The 12,626-nt window shown below is 35.7% G+C and overlaps 1 pseudogene; it reads right to left on the reverse strand.

The window, feature by feature from the left end:
- Positions 1-312: 312 nt before the first annotated feature.
- Positions 313-791, reverse strand: LOC122738146 (annotated as a pseudogene).
- Positions 792-12,626: the final 11,835 nt, after the last annotated feature.

Below are 12,626 nucleotides of genomic sequence, written 5' to 3' on the forward strand. Positions count from 1 at the left end.
ACCCACCATCGCCAATCATAAAATTATAATTCATATCCAAATCCCTATCTTCCCACTCTTCTACCTCCACCTCCCCCCAGTGACAAAACCATCATAAATCTTCTCCCTTCCCCACAAAGTATTCAGCCAGAGCCACATGGCATAAAGGCCATTGGGAACTTGTTGTGTGTGAACATGAGGCCCCCAAAGACCTCTGGACTTCTCTGGTACTTTCTCTTCTGTGATTAGTAGTAGTAAATTGGGTTTCTGTACAAGTAGGAAAAAATAAGGGTAAAGAAAGGTGGGAACAGGGGAGATCTCCAGAAATTGTCCTCATGGGACCCTAAACTGTACAACCAATTCCTATTTTGCCTTGACCCAGATCTGAGAAAGTGCACTGTAGGCATAAGCAGCTATTCTGGAGACCTGCTGCAAATCTGCAAAGGGGACAGTGTCACTGGCAAGCACTTTGTGGGACTGGGTGTTGAGTGATGGCAGTGGTGGCAGCTTCTTCCAGTGAGTCAAGCTACTGCTCAGTACAGCCAGGGGGGTACTGTATTGACTCCCGCAGTCCATGTACTCATGCTACCCTGGGAATCTGCTGCTGATATATCAATGATGTTGCTGGCTGTCTTGGCAAGGATAGAAGACAGAAGGGCCTGCTCATCTGTACGGGCTGCAGGCAGGCTATGGTAGTTGGGTTCTGCTCCATTTAGGGTCTTGGTTGGGGGACTGCTGGGGTCCAGAAGTAGTTTTTGCTCCTCTTGATCCTGTTCCGAGTCCTTGTTGTCACTGCTATAGCAGCACCCCATGGCCAGGACCAACCTGGGAAGGTCAGATCTAGGGGATCAGCGTCCAACAGGAGCCTTTTCTTGTCACATGACCCGCGACCATGGCCCATAGGCACCCACCAGCCACGCTGCCACCACCACAGCAGGCAGAACCAGCAGGTGATCTGTTTCTGGTGCCAGAAACTCACCCCGAACCTCCCCACTTAGCCTCACCCTACCCCCAATCTCCAGGAAATTCTATTAAAAAAAAAAAGATTTGTTAAAGTCTGTTCTAAAAGAATAATTTTCCTTATGACTGTCATTTTTACTATGCTTTTTTAAATCTTTTTAATAAATTTCTTATGGAGACTTATAATTCTTAAGGCAAGAATATTGTTTTCTCTAAGAACCTGCTTGGACTTGTTCTGTGCCTTTACCCATTTTCCAGGCTTTACCTCTTTGCTTTTTCTCAAGACAAAGTATGCTCTTATTCTATTGATATATCCTCACCCTCAGTTTCTGGATTAAGAATTTATGCTTGGGAAGCAGCTAGGTGGCACAGTGGATAAGGCACCAGCCCTGGATTCAGGAGGATCTGATTTCAAATCCAGCCTCAGATACTTGACACTTAATAGCTGTGTAACCCTGGGCAAGTCACTTAACCCTCATTGCCCCACAAAAAAGAAAAATTATGCTTGGATCAAATCATTCTCCTGGAATGTATGAGTAGACCTCACTTGATCTTGACTATAGTGGCTAAATCTAGGTCCTGCCTTCCTTAGGAATTGTCTGTCCTTACCTCTTGCTATGGTTTGGGTTCAGGTTAAATGTTAAGTTGGTTGGTTCCTATTTCTTGACTGAAATGGGGTTCCCTATGCTGCTCTGCATTCAGAGTTGGGCACTGGTGTGGCACTAAATTCTGCCACATACTGAGACTTTTAATTTTTTAGAATTAGGCATCAATCTGGAATAGACTATACTCCTAAGTTTTCTACTATGGGTTCTGGCCTCCGTTATCAGCCATTAATAAGAAGTTACCAACATCCATCCATTCATCCATCCATTCATCCATCAATTTATCCCTCATCTATCAAACTATCTATCTATCTATATATCATGTATTCACATACATATATATTCATGTACATGAAGATATTTATAGCTATTGCAATATATTTCTTATAGGTTAAGCAAACATATATGCATACACACACATATGTATAAAGAAATATGCACTGTAGAAGTAGGTTCAAAGAATACAATGATAAATTCAATGAAGATATAATCTGTTTTCAGACAAGTCTAAAAGGTAAAAAAGAAGAATAACTCCAGAACAAGTTCAAGTATACCCTAAGAGAAAAGTAATATCTTAGCCTTTGGAACTTTAAGAATATCCATAAGAAACAAAATGAGATTAAAAATAGAATAGCTAGAAGTGAGACAATCATAAAAAATAATCCAATAGAATAAACTATGATAAACTTTATTTACCCAGGAATAGGAGTTCCAATGCTCACTTGTTTCCATAATCTCATCAATTTGGCTCTTCCATTCAGTAACTCAGATGACATTCCAACCATGCCTTCATATTATGTTCCTATGTAACTCTCATTCATTCCCTCTGATAAATTTAATACAGTACTGTGAAAAAATAATGGAATTTGGCAGATGCCCAGGGGTCCCATCTGATTGATCTAGTATTGTTTGAAAAACTAAGTACCTACTTGGGAGATTAGAAATAGACCACACTTGGCCAGCCCTGAGTGATATATACTACTGAGGTCACAAGGGGGACCACTCTCAGCCAAGCAACTTGAAGAACCTCCCCTTTGGGAGAGGGAGAGTAAAAGGTAAAAAGGGGAATGCTTTCTCTGAGCTCTCTCTTTCCTGTTGGTGAGTTTCTGAGAGTAGACTGGAGAGGGGCTGCACAACTGACTCCCATAGAAACTATGGACCCTAGGTGGTAAATTAATAGAAATGAGGCCAGCTCTTTGAATTAGCTGAGCTGGAAGCAAGTTTGGGGATTGAGTCAGTCTTTGCTAGAGCCAGGGAGCTTATCCATTTTTCTCTTTCCCTATTCCCTTGTCCTTGGCTTTATTAACTTCACCTTTATTGTGTATTTTATTCCCATTAATAAAACCTGATTTGTTTGTGGAAAAGAGGCTGTTAATCTCCTTTCTTATTGGCCTGGGAGAAATAACAAAAAAAATAAAGGCAGTTTGGAAGGGAGGAAACTTAGGACCTAGAGGTCCCTCATTATTTTTTGAATCCCCATATTACAGCAAGCCACCCAATTAACTCCCTCCATACTAAATTTGGTCCCTATGGTATACCCACTCAGTATTTTGGAGACCTTTATCACATTTTCTTGCCAGTGCATGAATCTATGTAGAGAATATAATCTGTATATTGGCTATATCTAGTTCTTGCTATATGAGTTGCCCAAGTTTACTTCCCATAATGCATTTTTCTGTTTACCTATTTCTCAAATGACATCAATTATATTGATTCTCCTACATAATTCCCCTTTATAATTGCTTACAACCAATTTATATTCTCCCCATTATCCCTTTAAAATTCTCAACATAAGGGGGCAGCTAGGTGGTGCAGTGGATAAAGCACTGGCCCTGGATTCAGGAGGACCTGAGTTCAAATCCAGCCTCAGACATTTGACATGTATTAGCTGTGTGACCCTGGTCAAGTCACTTAACCCTCATTGCCTAAAAAAAAAAATTCAACATAAATAAATTGAATACTCTAATATTCCTGTAGGATTCCATAACCTTCATGGACTGACATATTTGAGGCATCTAGGTGGAAGGGGGAAGAAAGAAAGAAATAACAACAACAACAACAACAAAGAAACCCTGGGAATAAAGTCAGGAAGATTGCAGTTGAAATCTGGCCTGACACTAACTGTGTGAACCTGGGCAATTGACAACCTTTGTTTGCCTCAGTTTCCTCAACTTTGAAATGTGCATAATAATAGCATCTATCTCCAGGGGTACTTGTGAGGATCAAATGAGATAATATTTATAAAGTACTTAGCAGAGTGTCTGGTACATAAACTCTATGTGAATACTTATTCTTCTTCCTTCCTCTTTCCTCCCATTCACACATATAGTATTATTATATGAATATTGAGCAGCAAGGTGCACAGTGGAGATAATTCTGGGTCTGGATTCAGGCACATTCATTTTTTTTGAGTTAAAATCTAGCTTCAGACAATTACTAGCTGTGTAACCCTAGATAGGTCATTTAACTCTGTTCGCCAAAGTTCCTCATCTATAAGATGAGATGGAGAATAAAATGCCAAAATCAATCCAGTATCTTTGTCAAGAAAACTCCAAGTGGGGTCATGAAGAGTAATACACAACTGAAACAACTGAACAACAACAATCAGATGAATATTGATGTTTAAAAGATAGGTCTTGTTTCAGGGAGAAAGTTAGGGTCATTAAAAGTACTATGCAATTTCCTATAGGCAAACTATTCTGCTCTTTTCCTACTGTTCAATTAAATACTAGAATAGAAGTTAAACTCCAACACTCTCTTCCCTATGAATATAACTAAAATAGCATTATTATTGAAAATAAATGGGACTGGAATTGAACACAGTGACTTAGCATCCTAATTCAGTACAGAGTAAACAACCTAAGCAAAGGAAGAGGAGGAGGAGTTAAGCTATTTGTCATAGGAATATCAGATAATTTTAGTACCATCATCAACTATAAAAGGACAGACTTGAAGAAGAAGGAGAAACATTTGTCAGTCATATAAACAGTGAAACTTGCCTTGGGGTAAGATACCAAAAAAAGTTGGATTTGAGTTTTTTGCTTCCTTCCAGATTGTATTCAGACAGTAAAACTATGCTGCATGCTAAAAATGTAGGCATTTTCTTAGATTGGCACTCATCTCTTCTTTTTGTAGAAATCTAGTTCAGCAGCTATGAGAAGAGTAATCTGATAAGTGTCATATGAGTGACAGAATTGAGAGAAAACCTGTATTCACTGACTAAATGATATTCAGATATTTATGCAATGACAAAGTGGTGTGCACATATAGATACCACCTAAGAATTCAAATAGGTTTTCTTGTGAGTCAATCCCAGAAATGTTTGAGATTGTTGAGCAGGGGCTCATTTTACTAGTTTAGACAGGCAGTACACACTTAATAATTCTAAGTCTTTTTGGCTTAGAAGCACACTTAGATTTACTAATTCCAGTCCTCTGATGAACAATATCATTCATCTCTCTCACTCTCTCTATATATAGATAGATAAAGTATAAGTGTATATTTTTATGTATATACATACAATACACAAATATATGTATATACATGGATATGTATACATAGATATACATAAATATGTCTGTTTGTATAAATATAAACAGTATTATTTGCAGAAATGAATTGAAATTATATATTTAAACATAATGAAAATGAAACTATATTCATATACATATATGTATGCATATGTGTATGGGTGTGCATGTATATATATATATAAACATACTTGTACATTTATGCATCTATATGCATATGTACACATGCATAAACATATTCATATACATATACAAATATGTGCATATGTGTGTGTTCATAAAACTGGAATTTAATAAGTCTATTTACTTCTATGCCAAAAAGGCCACAGGTGATATTAAGAGCCCAATTTCACATAAACACACACACACACATATATATATATATATATATATATATATATATATATATATATATATATATATATATATATATATATATATATATACATACATACATACATACATACATACATACATACATACAGAGACACACACATATAAAATATATCAATTAATGTTTATATAGACACATATATGGACATATTTATGTATAAATGCTTCTATATAATATATAAATGTACATAATAGAGATGAAATTATATTATCTATATATATATGTATATGTGTGTGTTATCAGTTCATCTAGTTTTTTATAATAATGGAAAAGATTTTAATGAAAGGTTCTTTATTTTTTTCTATAATGGTACATATCTTATACATTATTTTTATTAGTGTTTAGAAAAGATTTGATGGCATTTTAAAATTTTTACAGATTTTTTTTACATTTCTTAAATGTTGAAGATATAAATCCATGATACATCAATCAAAAAGTAAACCGAATTTTTCTAATTTCTATCAATTTCTTTGTTATTACTGTGAAAAGGTAAGATACTCAAGTAAGTTAATAATTCAATGAAAAAAATCCAAACATTTCTTACTCTAATTCATACACATGAGCAAAAGAATAAAATAAAATAATGCAACTATGAAGCAATATCAATATTCATTTTTGGTCACTAGGTAAACTATATAACTATGATGTTTTTGTCTTCTTCGAGTCATATGAAAATATCTGAATCATATGCTTATAATCATTCACAGAGATTCAACAAGTGTTTAAAATTAATGATAGTGAATTGATGAAAAAAACTAACAAATGTAGTAATATTAAGCTTTAGAGGAGTGTAGTGTAAGGCATTAATTGTAGTTTAGGGTTTCTATGACCCCATCTTTGGATAAAAATAGAAACCCCCGCACATGCCCATGCATTTTAACCTCATGCCATTGCCATACACCCATACAACTACATGGGCCCGGCCAAATTATACTGTAGGGAAGCCCCACCATGATGAGAATCCTGGTGAGGACAAATCAGGTGGTCTGTAGTGTCTGGAAGCTGGCTGGTTTGCATTTGTAGAGCACCCTGTTAGTTCTGTCAATCAGGGCTGCCAGCCAATTAGCTTGGGGCTGTGTGTGTGTGTACAGCCCTGTTTCCTGTGGGAGAGGGGGCTTCTGGGAGACAGAAGGGAGGAGAGGAGTGACTCTTGTGCACAGGGGAGAGGGAGAGAGATGCTGGTGTGGTGGTGAGTTTGTCTATCCCCTTTTTCATTTTCCCTAATTCTATTAACTTCACCTGTGTTGTATATTTGTTCCCATTAATAAAACCTGTTTTTTTTTAAAAGGCGGTTAATCCCCTTTCTTACCCCAATATTAGGGTGAGCCACCCAATTAACTCTCTCCATACTAAATTTGGCCCTTACAGTAGTAATACTAAGTTTTAGAGAATGTTTCAATTTTTTGTTTTTATTATATGTTTCATGTGTAACAACTAAGATTCTGAATTTCCTTGGACATATGTTGTTTTTGAGAACTCTCATTGTTTGATTTGATTATTGGTAAAGCTATTTAAAGTTGTGTTAAGCTCAATTTTGTAGGAAATTTTCCTGGCTGTTTACCAGCATTCACACATCCGCACCTGAAAAGACTTCCATTCCACAACTACATCCAGAGGACTTCCCAAGAATCATCTGAGAAAAGACTTCCAAAGACTTAAATGGACATTTTCCTATTTTCCTTTTCCACATTGTATACACTGTTTATAATATCCACTTACTAAAGAGGAGTGCCCTCTTTAGTTTTTTCTGTTTGTAATGTCCACCTGCTAATAGGGGACTGCCCCCTTTAGCCTTGGTTAATGTGTTGCTCAATTTCTTTTTTTCTCTCTTTTCATTCCCTTTACTTAGTTAGCCATAAGCATCTATAATGTTATTGCTTCATGTGAGGAAACACTATTTCATCACATGAAGCACAGGGGGGACTGTGAGAATTGGAATGACACCCCCTGCTGGGAGAGATAGTGCAGGGAAGCTCTGCCACAAGGATAAAGCATGTTATTTAGAAACCATGTGACTTTAGCGTCCGACAGTTAACCAGCATCCCAAAGTTGCCTGGCTTCTGGAAGTTACATCTATAGAACCACATTTGGGACCTGTCAATCAGAGCTACCAGCTAATTAGCTTAGAGCTCTGTGTGTGGACAGCCCTATTTCTGGTTTCTCAGCAGGCTTCAGGGAGAACCTGTGGAAGGGTGGGTCTCTTTGGGTTCCTGATGTTGACTTGGTGGGTCGGATGCTGGGGTCCATTAGATAGAGGAAGTTGGCCTTTTACCTCTGTCTCTCTCTCTCTCTCTCCTCACTGACTTTTGATGTACTTTAATAAATACTTAAAAGTCTAAATTCTTGCTAAAGCTTCTAATTTGAGGCGAACACTCATTAGATTTTAGACATCATAGCTAGTATTTTAGCCCCTTACACAAATAAATGAAACAATAATTGGACTTCCTGGGGGAAAAGCCAAGATGGAAGAGTAGACAGAGTATGCACTAAAGATGATCCTCCCCCCTCCAAATAATAAAATGCCAAACTGAAATAAAATTCTGGAACAGCAGAGCCAACAAAAGGTCAAGCAAAGCATTCTTCAAGTCACAGACAATTTTGCAGATCAGAAAGAGGGATGCAGGCTGGCACAGATACCACGTGGATGGAAAACCAGTGGTTAGACTGGATTAGGGCAACAGCACTTGTATCAGTTCAAGAGCTCTCAAGCCAGAAAAAAACAATATACCAAGCTGGTCAAAAGAAATTATAGAGTCCCCTTTGCTAGCACTGGGTGCAGGAACAGATACCATTTAGAAATCCCATTGCCTATATCCCCTTATGGATCACAATTCAACATTGGAAAAAGAGCAACTTAAGTCATAAGAGAGTGGGAAAGCTAAGGAACAATATCCCTTGCTATCCCAAGGGAACAAATGTCATGAGGAGCAGTATCACTTTTTGTCTCAAGAAAGACAGAGACCTATGGAACAGTATCAATTGTGATCTCAAGAAATCAGGGGGCCTTCCTGGATAAGGAACAGAGCTCAAAAATATAGAGCAGTAAGTACACCACTCCCTAGATTAGATAATCTTGGAAGCACCAAAACCTTCCAAACCTCCAGAAATAGGTATGTAAACAGCAGTCCAAAACTTCTGATGTTGACATTGTGGTTCTCTCCCAATTCTAAGAACAGAACACAACATTAATGTAAACTTACAAAGCAAGAAATGCACTTGAAAAGAACATCTCCCCCCCCCCCAAAAAAAAGAGAAAAAGCTACTACGGTGACATGGAAGATCAAGATAAAAACTTAGAAGAAGAAAATTATGTCTAAACAAGTGCAAATACAACCTCAAATGGGAAAAAATGTGAATTGGATGCAAACTCAAAAAGAATTCTAGTAAGAGCTAAAATATGTTTTCAAAATCAAAAAAGAGTGTTAAAAGAAATAAAGGGAGAGATTAAAATGATGAAAAGACAATAGATTGATACAAGAGGAACAGAGAATACTGAAGAAAAAACTTAAAATATTATTTAAAAAAAGCATACAAATAATAAATTAAAAATTATAAAGGGAAACTGCAGAGGTATTACTAGAACCAGAGGATAAAGTAGAAATTGAAAAAAAATTCAGTAATCACCACCTTAAATAGGCTCCAAAATGAAAACTCCACCAAATGGTATAGCCAGATTCCAGAGCTAAAATGGCAATGAGAAAATGCTTCAAGTAGCCAGAAAGAAATCACTCAAGTATTATGAAGTCACCATAAGGATCACACTAGATTGAGTAGCTACACTTTTAAAGGAGCTGCAGACTTGGAATAATATATTACAGAAGGCAAAAAGCTAGGATTAAAACCCAAAGTAACCTACACAGGAAAACTGAGTAGAATCCCTCATAATATTGGACACAATGAAATATAAGGTATTAAAGCATTCAAGATAAAAAAAGACCAGAATTGAATAGAAATTTTGACTTTCTAACATGAAAGAGAAATCACAAAAGATTCAATAAGACTAAAGTTTTTCTATTACTACATGGGAAAAGGAGTCATGTAACTTCTAAAAACATTATCCTTTTTAGGACAGTTAGAATGATTTTACATAGATAGAGGGTATATGAGTGAGTCATTTATGTGGGGATGATCTAAAAATGAATGGTTGAGAAAAAGGAATGCACTGGGAACAGGGAGATGAGGAATGGGAAAAATTATTTCACAGAAAAGAGGCACACAAGGAAGAACTTTGAGAATAGAGGGGGAAATGGTTGAGGTGACAGAGAAAACTTGAACCTAACTTTTATCTCAATTGGTTCAAAGAAGAAAAACAATATACTTAATCACTCAATTGGACATAGAAATCTCTTACCCAACAGAGAAGTAGGAAAGGAAAAGCATAAGAAGAAAGAGAGCTGATAATGGGAAAGGCAAATAAAGAAGTCAGTGGTCACAAGCAAAACAGACATTAATGGAGGGACAGGATTTAAAAAGAAATAAAAGAATAAACAAAAGAAAATATGATGGATAGAAATATACAGTTGGTAATAATAACTATGAATAAGAATAGGATTAATTCACCCATAAGATGAAACTTGAAAGCAGAATGGATTAGAAATGAGAATCTAGGGGCAGCTAGGTGATGCAGTGGATAGAGCACCAGCCCTGGAGTCAGGAGTACCTGAGTTCAAATCTGGCCTGAGACACTTAACACTTACTAGCTGTGTGACCCTGGGAAAGTCACTTAACCCCAATTGCCTCACTTAAAAAAAATGAGAATCTAGTAATAACATGTTTAAAAAGCAACAGATTTAAAACAGAAACACATAGAGTTAAAATAAGGGGTTGGAGCAGAATCCATTATTCTTCGGTGGAAGAAAGAAAAGATAAGTATCATGATCTGAAAGTGAAAAATAGATCTATTTAAAAGAGAGAATAGGAGAACTGAGGTAATATTAATACTAAATATATATACAGCAAATGGCATAGCATCCAAATTCCTAAAAGAAAAGGTAACTATTACAGGAGGAAATAGTAAACTAAACTAAAACATAAATTTTCCCTCTGAGAGCTAGATAAATCTAACCATAAAAAAGGAAAAGAAAAAGTTAAGGTGATAAAGATAATCTAAGAAAATTTATAACAGACTTCTGTAGAAACTTGAGTGGGAATAGAAAGGATTATACCTTTTTCTTTGCTGTCAAAAAGTAATGCAAAAAAAGTAGAAATATTATGAAATTAATACTTTAAGGAACCTTAAAAATATACAAAATGCATTCAATAAATAGCCTTAGAAGTACAGATTAAAATTAATTGAAATCTAAATAATCTGATCCCAAGGAATAACGGAGTCAACAAATCATAGCAATAATTGATAATTCCATCAGAGAAAGTGACATTAATGAGAATATAACAAAATTTGTGAGATATTGTTCTTAGGGAAAAATTGGTATATCTAAATATGCACATAAATAAAAGAGAAGAAAAGAGTTGAGCATGAAAATTCAACTTAAAAAATACAGAAAAAATTCCTAAAATAAATACCTAAAAATCAGAGGAGAGATTACTAAAATAGAAAGTTAAAAACAAAACCAAATAAACCTGGGAACAAATAAATACAACTAGAAACTGGTTTTATGAAAAAAAAAACCACAATGAAATAGAACAATTAATCCCCATACTATATACACATCTCGAAAAAATAGGTAGAATCTTATCAAATTACTTTTGTGATTCAAATATGGTTTTGATATCTAAACCAGGGAGAACAAAAATAGAAAATTAAAACTTTAATTTTGCTAATAAATATTAATGCAACAATTAAAAAAAACTAGCAAGGAGATTATAGCACTACGTAACAAAGATTATGCAATATGACCAGGTGGTTTTTCTATCAAGAAATCAGGACTGGTTCAATATTAGGAAAATTATCAGCATGATTGACCATATTGATCATAAAAACAACAAAATCGTATAAATATCCAAATAGATGCTGAAATGGTCTTTGATAAAATATATCACCCAGACCAGTTAAAGTTAGTAAAAAGCACACGAATCAGTGGAGTCTTTTTTAAGATGATAAGTATTATCTATCTTAAATCAACAGCAAACATGATCTGCAACAGCGATTAATTAGAATGCTTCCTAATAACGTCTTTGGTGAAGCAAGGATGTTCATTATTATTACTCTTATTCAATATTTCCCTAGAAATGCTAACAATAACAATAAGAAAAGAAAACAAAATCAAAGGAATAAAATAGGCAATGGGGAAAGAAATCTATCACTCCTTGCATATAATATTATAGTATATTGGGAGAACCCTAGAGAATCAACTAAAAAAGATAACTGAAACAATTAACAACTTTAGCAAAGTTGCAGAATGTAAAATAAATCCACATATCATCAGCATTTTTATGTGTTGCCAATTAAACCTAGTATAAAGAGAAAAATCCATTTAAAATAATTGTGGTGGGAGCAGCTAGGTTGTTCAGTAGACAAAGCACTGGCCCTGGATTCAGGAGGACCTGAGTTCAAATCCAACTTCACACACTTGACACTTACTAGCTGTATGACTGTGGACAAGTCAGTTAACCCTCATTTCCCCACCCCCCCAAAATTAAAAGAAAATAACTGTAGGGAATATAAAATACCTGGGAATCTACCCCCCAAAACAATCCCAGGGACTATACAAACACAATTACAAAGCACTTTCCACACAAAGAAAGATATGACTAAATAATTGGAGAAATATGGATGGATTCATGGGTGGACTAAAACAATATAATAGGAAATATACGATATAAAGATTATATGTAATATTAAATAAATAAAAATGGCAATTCTACTTAATTTACTTCTGTGAGAAAATATTGGGGTTCGATGAGACCCAGAGAGCCTGGCCAGACCTTTCTTAAGGAAAGCCCAGAGTCAGGAGAATTTAAAAGGAAATGTAGTTGGACTTTGGACTGTGAATACAGACAGTAGAAGTTACCTCATTAAAAGCCACACCTACCTGAAGGCTTTTTCCCCTTGGAGGGCTCTGTACTCTGATATCAGCACATACTGCTCATGGACCACCCTCAAGTTCAGTAAACCGTTATATTTGAATGATGCTAGCCAGTTACCTTTGAGCAGTGTAGAAGGGCCACCTCTCCTCCAGCCCCTCAGGAAGCTTTCAC

Source organism: Dromiciops gliroides, chromosome 2, assembly GCF_019393635.1.
Source record: "Dromiciops gliroides isolate mDroGli1 chromosome 2, mDroGli1.pri, whole genome shotgun sequence".
Classification (NCBI taxonomy): Eukaryota; Metazoa; Chordata; class Mammalia; order Microbiotheria; family Microbiotheriidae; genus Dromiciops; species Dromiciops gliroides.